This window comes from Cervus elaphus, chromosome 9 (genome assembly GCF_910594005.1).
Source record: "Cervus elaphus chromosome 9, mCerEla1.1, whole genome shotgun sequence".
NCBI lineage: Eukaryota > Metazoa > Chordata > Mammalia > Artiodactyla > Cervidae > Cervus > Cervus elaphus.
The window spans coordinates 63342858-63355171 of NC_057823.1; the positions used below are offsets into that span (position 1 = coordinate 63342858).

Sequence of the window (12314 nt, forward strand, 5' to 3'; positions counted from 1 at the left end):
CACTGTGGGAAGGAAGTCCTATATATCAATTATTAGCCGGTTGAAATCATGGAGACCCTAGCCATGAAAAACATAATCGGTTGGGTAGTTGACACTTGCCCCATTGGCACAATAAATAACTCCAACACCAGAGGCCCCAGAGACCCCCAAAGAAGACCTGTTCAAACCAGAGGGACATACCCTGGAGAACACTGGCAGATTGATTTCATTGTCATGCTGAGAGTACCAGGCAATTTCAGATATATGCATTCCCCTCTAGAACTGAAAGGAAAGCTGAAACGACTAAGGCATTACTAAAAGAAATAATCCCCAGGATTGGGCTCCTAGGAGCCCTACAAAATGATAATAATTCAGCATTTGTGTCTCAAGTGATGAAGGGAATAGTGTGATAGTGGACCTTATACTCATCAGAGAAAGCAGAGAGATCCAATCAAACCTTGAAATGGTCCTTAGCAAGCAAACTATGCCAGTAAACTCAAGAAAACTGGATTAAGGCGCTTCTGATAGCTTTGCTCCACATATGCTTAGTTCCAGGTAGGGATAAGTTAAAAGCATTTGAACTCGTGTATGATAGACCCGTTCCCCAAGTCCAAGAAGGGACACGTAACCCCCTTGGAATGAAACAACTCAAGTTTTCCAGGTAGGAGAAACCGTGAAAGGTCTCACAGAATATGATAACCAGGAGGACCACACACACTGACCTGGCCCTATACCCCTTTGGGCCAGGAAACTGGGTGTACCTAAACACATGGAAAACCAGCAGGCCACAAGAACAGCTCACTCCTAAGTGGAAGGTACCCCAGAGTGATCCTAACCATCCATTCTTCCTTGAAGTTGTAGGGGAGACACTCTGTGGGTACATCACACTTGAATGAAGAGGGATCCTGAGACCCACCCTCCAGAGAAATAACCCAAGACAACAGAACCAACCTCCCCCACTCCCCCACCCCCAACAATGACCCTTGCGAACCACTCTCCAACCTGAAACTCCTTTTCTGAAAAATGGCAAAAGATAAGTTAATCCTATATGCCAAGCAGCAGGGATTTTAGGACAACTGGATTGCCCTTGATTTTAGCTGACCAAGAAGGAGTCTGTGAGAGGGTCAAAATGTCATGTTGCTTTTACATCAATATAAGTGACCTTATCGAAGAAAGTGTAGACAGGCTACTAGAAAACCAACTTGGTTTTGTAACAAAATCCATGGGCTTCCTTGATGGTAAAGAATACGCCTGCTAATGCAGGAGATGAGGGTTCAGTCCCTGGGTTAGGAAGACTTCCTGAAAAACAAAATGGCAATGCACTCCAGTATTCATATCCTGGAAAATCCCATGGACAGATGAGCTGGGGCGGGTTGGGGCTGCTGCGTGGTGGGAGCTACAGTCCATGGGGTGGCAGCGAAAGAGTCAGAGATGACTTAGTGACCAAACAACAGCAACAAAACAAGCCCTTACCTACATTTCTTGGGCCTCTTAATAAGTACTGTCCTCTTGCTGACATTTGGGCCATCTATTTTAAATTGTCTGCTGTCCTCAGTCTCTAAAAGATTAGAATCTATAAAACTTCAACTGGCGGTCGCTCAGGAATACGAAGAGTAAGGGCTGAAGCCCGTTAACAATATGACATACCTATCTCAAGGCAGCACAGACGTCCTGCTCTTCCACACAGAAGACAACAGCCAAACTCAGCAACAGTTACAGAAATCAGACCATCCATCATCCCTCAGCTCCCCTCAAGCATGAGGAGAAAGTCAAAAGACAGAGAAGGGATTTGCCCTCAGTAAAGGCCACTAGGGTCCCTAGGAAAAATAAAAGGGAATCTAAGCCGTAAGGTCTAACCTCTTCTTTTGTGCTTAATCTAGTTTCACTTACCTGTATAGGACACTCTGCAGAGGCCTTGCACATTGCAGCTCCCGGTGCAGAACCGCTATGCTGAGCCCCAATTCCGCCTGTGGTGAGCAGAAGCCTGCACAGGCCCTGCAACCCAAGATGGCGGCGGCAGCATTCGAACAGGCCTGCACCTGACCCGGGAGAACTGCTCCTCACCCGCGAGAACTCACCTAACCTCCAAGAACACCGCTGGACCGCAGGTCACCCCTCCCACCACTGACAAGAACCCTAGAAAGCAGCACCATTAACGGTCTTTCCTGGAGAACTGTGCTTCACGTGTGCCCTGCAATACCAGATTGCACCTCTCATTCTGTCACCGAAAAATGGAGAGGTGCAACCAGGTGCTTCCTTTACTTCTGAAGTAGACCTTCTTGCTGCTGTCTCCAAAGGACTGGTAACACATTTTCATTAATATTGAACTGCCCTGAAGAGGAAAACGTTCCCCAAGCATTCTCAAATTTTTCTCTTTAAGTATTACTCAGGCGAGTTAGCTCTTGGTCATCATATTTGTGTAATCAGTATAAATTTGTGTGTGTGTGTGTGTGTTCCTAGAGATTATCCCACTCGCTCAGTACTAACTTCAACCATTGTTAGCTTCGATTTGCAGGCATTTTAAGGAAGCCTCTAAGATGTATCTCTCATTTTGTTACTTCATATTCACAGACCCACAAGGAAAGGCCTTGGACTCAAACTCAAATTCCAGAGTTAAGTCCTTAAATTTCTAGTGAAATACGATCCTGCCGGGAGAATTCTTAAAATAGAGTAAGTCCGCAAGGTTGCCAGCGCACTGCGCCTGTGCCTCGTTCTCACGGAGGACCCAGGCGCCCAAGCACGGTGAAATCAGACAGAACTAGCCAGGACCACGCCTCAGGCGCACCTCGCCTCTCATTGCGCATGTGCGGCACGGCAGCGCGGGCATTCTGGGAGATGTAGTTTGCAGTCGGAGGGAACCTGCTCTAGCTATCCCGGCGCGTGGCGGCGTCTTCTGTGCCTGTGTGCCCTCCAGGTCCTGATGATGGTGGTCCCCAGACAGGATTGAGTCAAGAGGGGTCAAGCCGCTCACTTAGCTGGCCTTCTTCGGGGCTGGAGGTTGAGCTGTGTGGAGAAAGATGGCATGGGTGTGAGGGAGCCGTGGTGAACAATGGGTCTCAGCCAGGCTTTGGGGTAGAGGCGTGGATCTGTTGCAGGAAGGGGGACCCCTTCCAGGGCCTGAAACTGGGCTCTTGTCTAACACTCGAAAATGAATTGTCCGAGGAGACACATATGCTGACAAAGTGAGAGATTTTATTGAGAAAGGGCACCTGGGTGAAGAGCAGTAGTTTAAGGAAACCCAGGAGAACAGCTCTGCCATGTGACTCTGCAGTCTCAGGTTGTATAGTGATGGGATTAGTTTCTGGGTTGTCTTTAGCCAATCATTCTGACTCAGAGTCCTTCCTGGTGGTGCAAGCCTTGTTTAGCAAAGATGGATGCCAGCGAGGATTCTGGGAGGTGGTCGGAACATATGCTGTCTACTTTTGACCTTTCTTGAACTCTTCCGGTTGGTGGTGGCTTACTAGTTCAGTGTTCATTCCCAGGACCTCCTGTCCTTAAGCAGCTCATGCAGATGGTTACTATGGTGCCTGGCCAGGATGGGCGGTTTCAGTCAGCGCACGTCACCTAACAGACCGGCATGTGTCAAAAGCTACATGTGGCATGTGGCTACATGTGGCACGTGTCAAAAGCTTTCCCAGCCCAAGTTCATGAGTCCCAGGTGAGTGGGCTCCTGGAATTGGACAGTATGGGGGCTCTACAGGTGTGGCGCCCCAGAGAGCAACCTGTGGTGGCCGGGGCATACAAGTGTTTGACTCCACGTTGAGAAGTGCCCTCAGGGATGTGAAAAGAAAACCAAGCTTTACTGAAGGTCTGAAATGTTGCTGGTGGAGTTGTTCAGTAAATGAGTCCTGTTGGCAAATTTGTGAGTAAGTTAAGGCAAATTTGGCCTTGGAGTACAGAATGAAGCAGGGCAAAGGCTAATAGAGTTTTGCCAAGAGAACACACTGGTCATAGCAAACACCCTCTTCCAACAACACAAGAGAAGACTCTACACATGGACATCACCAGATGGCCAACACCGAAATCAGATTGATTATATTCTTTGCAGCCAAAGATGGAGAAGCTCTATACAGTCAGCAAAAACAAGACTGGGAGCTGACTGTGGCTCAGATCATGAACTCCTTATTGCCAAATTCAGACTTAAATTGAAGAAAGTAGGGAAAATTACTAGACCATTCAGGTATGACCTAAATCAAATCCCTTATGACTATACAGTGGAAGTGAGAAATAGATTTAAGGGATTAGATCTGATAGACACAGTGCCTGATGAACTCTGGACAGAGGTTTGTGACATTGTACAGGAGACAGGGATCAAGACCATCCCCAAGAAAAAGAAATGCAAAAAAGCAAAATGGCTGTCTGAGGAGGCCTTACAAATAGCTGTGAAAAGAAGAGAAGGGAAAAGCAAAGGAGAAAAGGAAAGATATACCCATTTGAATGCAGAGTTCCAAAGAATAGCAAGGAGAGATAAGAAAGACTTCCTCAGTGATCAGTGCAAAGAAATAGAGGAAAACAATAGAATGAGAAAGACTAGAGATCTTTTCAAGAAAATTAGAGATACCAAGGGAACGTTTCATGCAAAGATGGGCTCAATAAAGGACAGAAATGGTATGAACCTAACAGAAGCAGAAGATATTAAGAAGAGGTGGCAAGAATAACAGAAGAACTACAAAAAAGATCTTCACAACCCAGACGATCACGATGGTATGATCACTCACCTAGAGCCAGACATCCTGGAATGCAAAGTCAAGTGGGCCTTAGGAAGCATCACTACGAACAAAGCTAGTGGGGAGGATGGAATTCCAGTTGAGCTATTTCAAAAGATGATGCTGTGAAAGTGCTGCACTCAATAAGCCAGCAAATTTGGAAAACTCAGCAGTGGCCACAGGACTGAAAAAGGTCAGTTTTCATTCCAATCCCAAAGAAAGGCAATGCCAAAGAATGCTCAAACTACTGCAAAATTGCGTTCACCTCACACCCTAGTAAAATAATGCTCAAAATTCTCCAAGCCAGGCTTCAACAGTACATGAACCGTGAACTTTCAAATGTTCAAGCTGGTTTTAGAAAAGGTAGAGGAACCAGAGATCAAATTGCCAACATTCGCTGGATCATTGAAAAAGCAAGAGAGTTTCAGAAAAACATCTATTTCTGCTTTATTGACTATGCCAAAGCCTTTGACTGTGTGAATCACCACAAACTGTGGAAAATTCTTCAAGAGATGGGAATACCAGACCACCTGACCTGCCTCTTGAGAAATCTGTGTACAGGTTAGAAAGCAACAGTTAGAACTGGACATGGAATAACAGACTGTTTCCAAATCAGGAAAGGAGTACATCAAGGCTGTATATTGTCACCTTGCTTATTTAACTTATATGCAGAGTACATCATGAGAAACGCTGGGCTGGATGAAGCACGAGCTGGAATCAAGATTGCTGGGAGAAATATCAATAACCTCAGATATGCAAATAACACCACCCTTATGGCAGAAAGCGAAGAAGAACTAAAGAGCCTCTTGATGAAAGCGAAGGAGGAGAGTGAAAAAGTTGGCTTAAAGCTCAACATTCAGAAAACTAAGATCATGGCATCTGGTCCCAACACTTCATGGGAAATAGATGGGGAAACAGTGGAAACAGAGACAGACTTTATTTTGGGGGGGCTCCAAAATCACTACAGTTGGTGATTGCAGCCATGAAATTAAAAGACACTTACTGCTTGGAAGAAAAGTTATGACCAATCTAGACAGCATACTAAAAAGCAGAGACATTACTTTGCCAACAAAGGTCCATCTTGTCAAGGCTATGGTTTTTCCGGTAGTCATGTATGGATGTGAGAGTTGGACTATAAAGAAAGAAAGCTGAGCGCCAAGAATTGATGCTTTTGAACTGTGGTGTTGGAGAAGACTCTTGAGAGTCCCTTGGACTGCAAGGAGATCCAACCAGTCCATCCTAAAGGAAATCAGCCCTGAATATTCATTGGAAGGATGATGCTGAAGCTGAAACTCCAATGCGTTGGCCTCCTGATGTGAAGAACTGACTCATTTGAAAAGCCCCTGATGCTGGGGAAGATTGAAGGTGGGAGGAGAAGGGGACAACAGAGGATGAGATGATTGGATGACATCACCGACTCAGTGGACCTGAGTTTGAGTAAATTCCGGGAGTTGGTGATGAACAGGGAGGCCTGGTATGCTGCAGTCCATGGGTTCGCAGAGTCAGACATGACTGAGAGGCTGAACTGAACTGAAGTCCTGTTGGACTCTGGGACCCCATGGATGCCAAGCTTCCCTGTCCTTCACTATCTCCCAGAGTTTACTCAAACTCTTATCAATGATGAGTCAGTGATGTCATCCAACCATCTCATCCTCTGTCGCCACCTTCTTATCCTGCCCTCTATCTTTCCCAGCATCGGAGTCTTTTCCAATGAGTCGGCCCTCCCCATCCAGTGGCCAGAGTATTGGAGCTTCAGCTTCAGCATCAGTCTTTCCAGTTAATATTCAGGGTTGATTTCCTTTAGAATTGACTTGTTTGATCTCCTTGCTGTGGAAGGGACTCCCAAGAGTCTTCTCCAGCACCACAATTCTATTCCATGCTCAGCCTTCTTTATGGTCCAACTCTCATCTGTACATGACCACTGGAAAACCGTAATTTTGACTAGAGGGACGTTTGTTGGCAACATGATGTCTCTGCTTTTTAATATGCTGTCTAGGTTTGTCATATCTTTTCTTCCAAGGAGCAAGGGTATTTTAATTTTGTGGCTGCAGTCACAGTCCACAGTGATTTTGGAGCCCAGGAAAATACTGTTTCCATTTTTTACCCCATCTATTTGCCATGAAGTGATGGTACCAGATGCAGGTGGAGTGCTACCTGCCTTACCAAAGGTGTCTAGCCTTAACTCCACAGCAACCCGTAAGTCAGTTTTTCAAACTATGGGTTGAAACCCAGTACAGCAGTAAGTGGGATGAAATCTTTATTAAGACTAATTGTTTTTATTTGCCAGTTCTTTTTAAAAGTTGGGTTAAATTAAAAAAATAAATAAAAGTTGGGTTAAATTTTAAATAGAATAATTTGCATGTAAATCACAGAGAATAAAATATAAAATTTGTTGTATACCATGCCATCAAAATATAAGACATTTTAATATCCCCAGAAAATTCTGCCCCTTTCCAATCAATCCTTTCCCCTGCATGCTGAGAAACAACCTATTTTCCAATTTGTATCTTTATAGGTTAATTTTGCCTTTCTGGAACATCGTATAAATGGAATCTTGTATGTGACCATTTTAAAAAATAAAATACTGTAAAGTATTACATATGTATCCCTTGTGATAAGCATTGTTTTATGAAACATACTACAGCTACATATATATTTTTTTCAATGACTAGCATCTATGATGGAGAAGGCAATGGCACCCCACTCCAGTGCGCTTGCCTGGAAAATCCCATGGATGGAGGAGCCTGGTAGGCTATGAGTCCGACAGGACTGAGCAACTTCACTTTCACTTTTCACTTTCCTGCACTGGAGAAGGAAATGGCAACCCACTCCAGTGTTCTTGCCTGGAGAATCCCAGGGACGGGGGAGCCTGGTGGGCTGCCATCTATGGGGTTGCACAGATTCGGACACGACTGAAGTGACTTAGCAGCAGCAGCATCTATGAGCCAAACCCTCTTCCTGGTTCTGGGAATACAACATTAATCAGACAAAAACCCTTACCTTTATGAAATTTTATTTTGGTAAGTAAAGATAGTCAATAAACAATAAACACAATATATAAGTAAGTTACATAGTATAGTAGAGGTGATGTGTTGTACACAAAGAAAAAGTAGATGGGGTAAGGGAAATGCGGAGAGGGTTAAGTTTAGATTAGGTAGGCAGGAAGGCCTCCTTGATCTTTGAGGAAAGTCTTAATGAAATAGTGGAAGTGTGCTGGGCAGAGGGAACAGTTAGCATGCATGTGTGCACCCACATACATCCCTACTTTAAATTAGGTTGTTTTGTAAAATATATTTGTTTCCTTAATTTTTTAAAAGCCGGGGGGGGGGGGGCGGTGCAGAGTAAAGTAACTAGTACAACACAGTTATTATTTCCAGTTTTACTGAGGCTCATTAAGGTGAGGTGATTTGCCCAAGGTCAAATAGCCAGCAGGTAAATCCCAGCCCAGATATTTGTCTTCAAATCTCCTATTTCTTACAACATCTCCCAATCTAAAACACAGCATTTGACTGAATTCTGCTCCTCCTCAGCTGAAACCACAGGGACCTGCATCTCAGTTTTCCTGGGGAACATTCCAGAGAGACTGCTGAATGAATCTCACCATGTGCACATTGTATTTCCAAGACTATTGATGTCCTTGCCGGTTCCTGGGTCCTGCTGAGAACCTGATATTGTGCATCCTACCTTCAAACTCTAGCCTGTCTCTATTCCTGTAACCCTGGTTAGAGTCCACAGAAGGCGTGGTTAGAGGGTCAGAGAAGGTGTACTAATGTCGAGGTATACTCAGCTACCATTTACATTTTGATAAGTATCTGGCAACATTGTTTTTGATCATTACAAATTTATTTGGGATATATGTATCCATTTGTTTAATCAGTTCTTTACTTTGTTCCAACTTTCAGTTTGTTAAAAAGTGCTAGAACAAATATCCTTGTAGCTATATCTTAGTGCAAATCTATGGTTTTCTCTCAGTGAGGTCTGGAGGACCCAGGGGACATTCTCCCTCAGTGGCTTCTTCAACCCTGTTGATCCAGCTGTGTGTGGGTTGTCATGGTCACCTGTGTCAGGGTTTATTTACTTATCTAGGACATGTTGCATGGCTTGCGGGATCTTAGTTCCCCAGCTAGAGATTGAACTTGGGCCAGAGCAGTGAAAGTGTCAAGTCCTGACCATTGGACTGCCAGGGAATTCCCTATTTTTTTTTTCTTTTTACGAAGTATGAATTGTAATGAAACATAGGGCATCCTAAAGAACTCTGAAGTATAAAATAAACTTTTTTCCTATTATTTTCTTTTGCATATATAAAGGACTTCTTCTACTTCTTGATCAATGAGAGAGTATGTAAATGTATTGTTATTTACATAAAGTATATAAATGTGAGATAGAGATCATGGGAGAGTGAGCAAAAGAAAACAGTCAGGGCCTCTTATAACACTCATTATAATTTAAATAGTTGTTTTGGGGGGCTAAATTACCCCCTCTTACAACTGTTAATTGCCCCCCCAATCCATATGTTGAAGCCCTAACCCCCCAGTGCCTCACAATGTGACTGCATATAAAGAACTCCCATTGAAAAGAAAAATAACTCAGTTTAAAAATAGACATAGGATCTGAAGAGACATTATTTCAAACAAAATATACAAATGACCAATAAGCACATGAAAAGATGCTGAACATCATTAGCCATCAGGGAAATACAAATCAAAACCCCAGTGAGATACCATCTCATACCCACAAAGACAGCTGTAATTGGAAAGATGGACAACAGTAGCTGTTGGAAAGGATGTATAGACACTGGAAACACTCATACTCTACAATGCTGATAGAAATGCAAAATAGTGCAGCTGCTTTGGAAAACTTTGAAATGTACACTTTAAATAGGTGAATTAGATGTATGTGAATTAAATCTCAATAAAGCTGTTATATAAAAATGAAACCAAGATATGAACACTGGATATGCTTGCTGCTATTGGAGTGTCAGTTTCTGGCCCTCCCAGCTGAGAGAGCAAAGAAACATATATGTTTATATTAACCCATGCATGTAAGCATACCTATACATCTCTCTATATGTACTCATCTGAGTCTGCATGAAGCTAAACATCATTTCATACTGACATCTCCAAATCTAATCCAGTATCATGTAGGTCATTCTAGCCTTCCCCACTAGCTTAACAGTAATCTCTCACTCCAGGGTTTCACCATCTGCCCTTCATTTATTTAATTGTTCAGTTCCAGTATACATGTGTAGTAGCTTTAGGATTACTAACCTGAACCCCTGTGGAAAACAACTTTAGCAACCAGAGTACACTGCTTATATGTAGTTTACTTGACTCTAGTCTCACTTCACTCATTTCCCAAGATAATTGGGTCAATACCTTTTCCTCTCACCCTATTTGGTGAGGTTATTGCATAAATATGTAATATACTTTATTTTATCAAAGTTTAAATTCCATTATGAGAGTCCCCCTACTGCATAAATTATTTTTTTAAATTGAACATAATGTTCAAGGTTTTTGCTGTAAAGTTTCTATGGGTTTTGACAATTTCATAGTGCCATGTATATCCATAGTTATAGTATCATGATATTAAGTATGGTATTAATATAATAATTAATATCATGATACAAAATAGTTCAACACCTTAAAAAACTACTGTGCTTCACCTATTCAACTCTCTCCTCCTCTCTCAACATCCCTGAAAACCACTGATGTTTTTACTCTCTGTGTAGTTTTTCCTTCTTCATAATGTCATACAAATGGAATCATGCGGCAGCATGTTGCCTTTTCAGACTGACTTATTTCATTTAATAATATGCATTTAAGAGTCATAAGCAATTATCCTTCAATTAAAAAATAAATTTTAAAAAGTCATAAGTTTTTGTGAAAACAAGCTCATTTCTTTTTGTCACTGAATAACACTCCATTGTATGGATGTGCCAGTCATTTTTAATAAACTTGATTCTTTAGAGCAACTTCAGGTTCACAGCAAAACTGAAAAGAAAGGACAGAGTTTCCCTACATAGGCACAGCATCCAATAGTCTTAACATCCTACCAGAGTGGTACATTTATTACAACTGATAAACCTACATGAGCACATTATATTCACTCAAAAGTCCATAGTTTCTATAACGGTTTATTCTTGCTGCCATATATTCTACAGGTTTCCACAAATGTATAATGACATGTATCTACCATTATGATATCATACAGAATATATTTACCCACCTGTAAAATCTTTTATTCTCTGCCATTGCTTCCCTCCCTCCCCCTAACCCCTTGCAACCACTGATCTTTATTACCGCTTCCATAGTTTCACCTTTTCCAGAATGTCATATAGTTGGAATCACACAGTATATAGCTTTTTCAGATTGGCTTCTTTCACTAAGCAATATACACTGAAGTTCCTTCCATGTCTTTTCAAGACTTGACAGGTCATTTCTTTTTAGAGCTGAATAATATTCCATCATCTGGATGTGTCATTTCCCTTCAGTTCTTAGTTTATCATATATAGGTGTTGGATTTAGTTGAATACATTTTTTGCCTCATATCTTGATCTCATGGTTTTTCTGATTTAGTCTGTTAATAGGATGAATTACGTTGATTCATGAATATTGGACCAGCCTTGCATTCTGGGAATGAGCTCCCAGGCTTGCAGATATTATGTTGGTTTCTCAGTGTTTTGGACATAAGCAAAGGACAGGAGGACACTGTGTCATAAACTCTGGAGAGTAGCCTAACTCTGCTGCTTGTACAAGTCTGTGACTTAGAACTCCGAGATCACACTTCCTGTTTAATGGGGAGTGAGGTTCTGTTTGCAATGAAGACAACCAAGCACCTACACTTTAGCTTGCCTCGTATTTTCATGGCTCTCTAAATGGCTGCTCTCCTCCAAGGCCCTGAATGTAACTGTCAGTTTTGACATTCATTTACGCTCTGGTACTATTGGAATCAGCTTTTGTCATTCTAGTTTAAAAGTTTCTGTCTCTGGACATCTGGGAAGGTAGTGTGGCTCAACGGTTAAGAGCACAAGTTTGGTCCCTGCTTCAGATTTTTTAGGTCTATGTGTAAACGTGGAATTGCTGGATCACGTGATAATTCTGTGTTTCATTTTTTGGGGAACCACCATACTGTTTTCCACAGTCACTGATGACCTACAGTTTTAAGTTCAGATTTTTCTAATATAGCAGAAAGAAAAAGAAAAGAGAACAACCAGAAGTAAAATTGACCTTCCCTCATGGAGCCAGATATATACACTTTGGATGAAGACTAAAAGTAGTTTTGTCCTTTTCACTGATATAAGAGTTTTACTTCTTATATTGTTTAAATTTTAAGTACTAACTAACAAAAAGCTTAAAATGTACAGTCTTTGTATGTTCTGGCTATCCATCCATTAGGTGGTCTTTGGGTGCTGAATCATTGAAAACTCCTGGGTAAAATGCTGAACAAATGTGTATCCAACTTATTTGCAACCCCTTCCAGGAACCTTCCCTGCCCCTGAACTGCTGGGAGGTTCTTTCTGTCCCCGGAGTTCCAAAGGTGCTCCTGGTATCCAACACTTACCACACTGATCCTCTTTCACGCTCTGGTGCTCCCCCAGTCTAGACTAGAGCCTCAGAGGATACACTTACT

General features: G+C 42.3%; 1 protein-coding gene and 1 pseudogene across 2 annotated transcripts in view; one reads left to right on the forward strand and one right to left on the reverse strand.

Annotated features, from left to right (window-relative positions):
* The window catches only part of ZNF300 (zinc finger protein 300), a 35020-nt gene extending 32359 nt beyond the window's left edge, over nt 1-2661 (reverse strand). Inside the window, exon 1 of one of the 2 annotated variants that reach the window (XM_043913320.1) lies at nt 1870-2661. The gene's annotated coding sequence lies outside the window, so the exon portion shown is untranslated. The remainder of the gene's footprint in view (nt 1-1869) is intronic. The other variant, XM_043913328.1, reaches the window with a different exon arrangement.
* Nucleotides 1-12314, forward strand: part of LOC122700432 — a 28906-nt pseudogene that overhangs the window by 14930 nt on the left and 1662 nt on the right.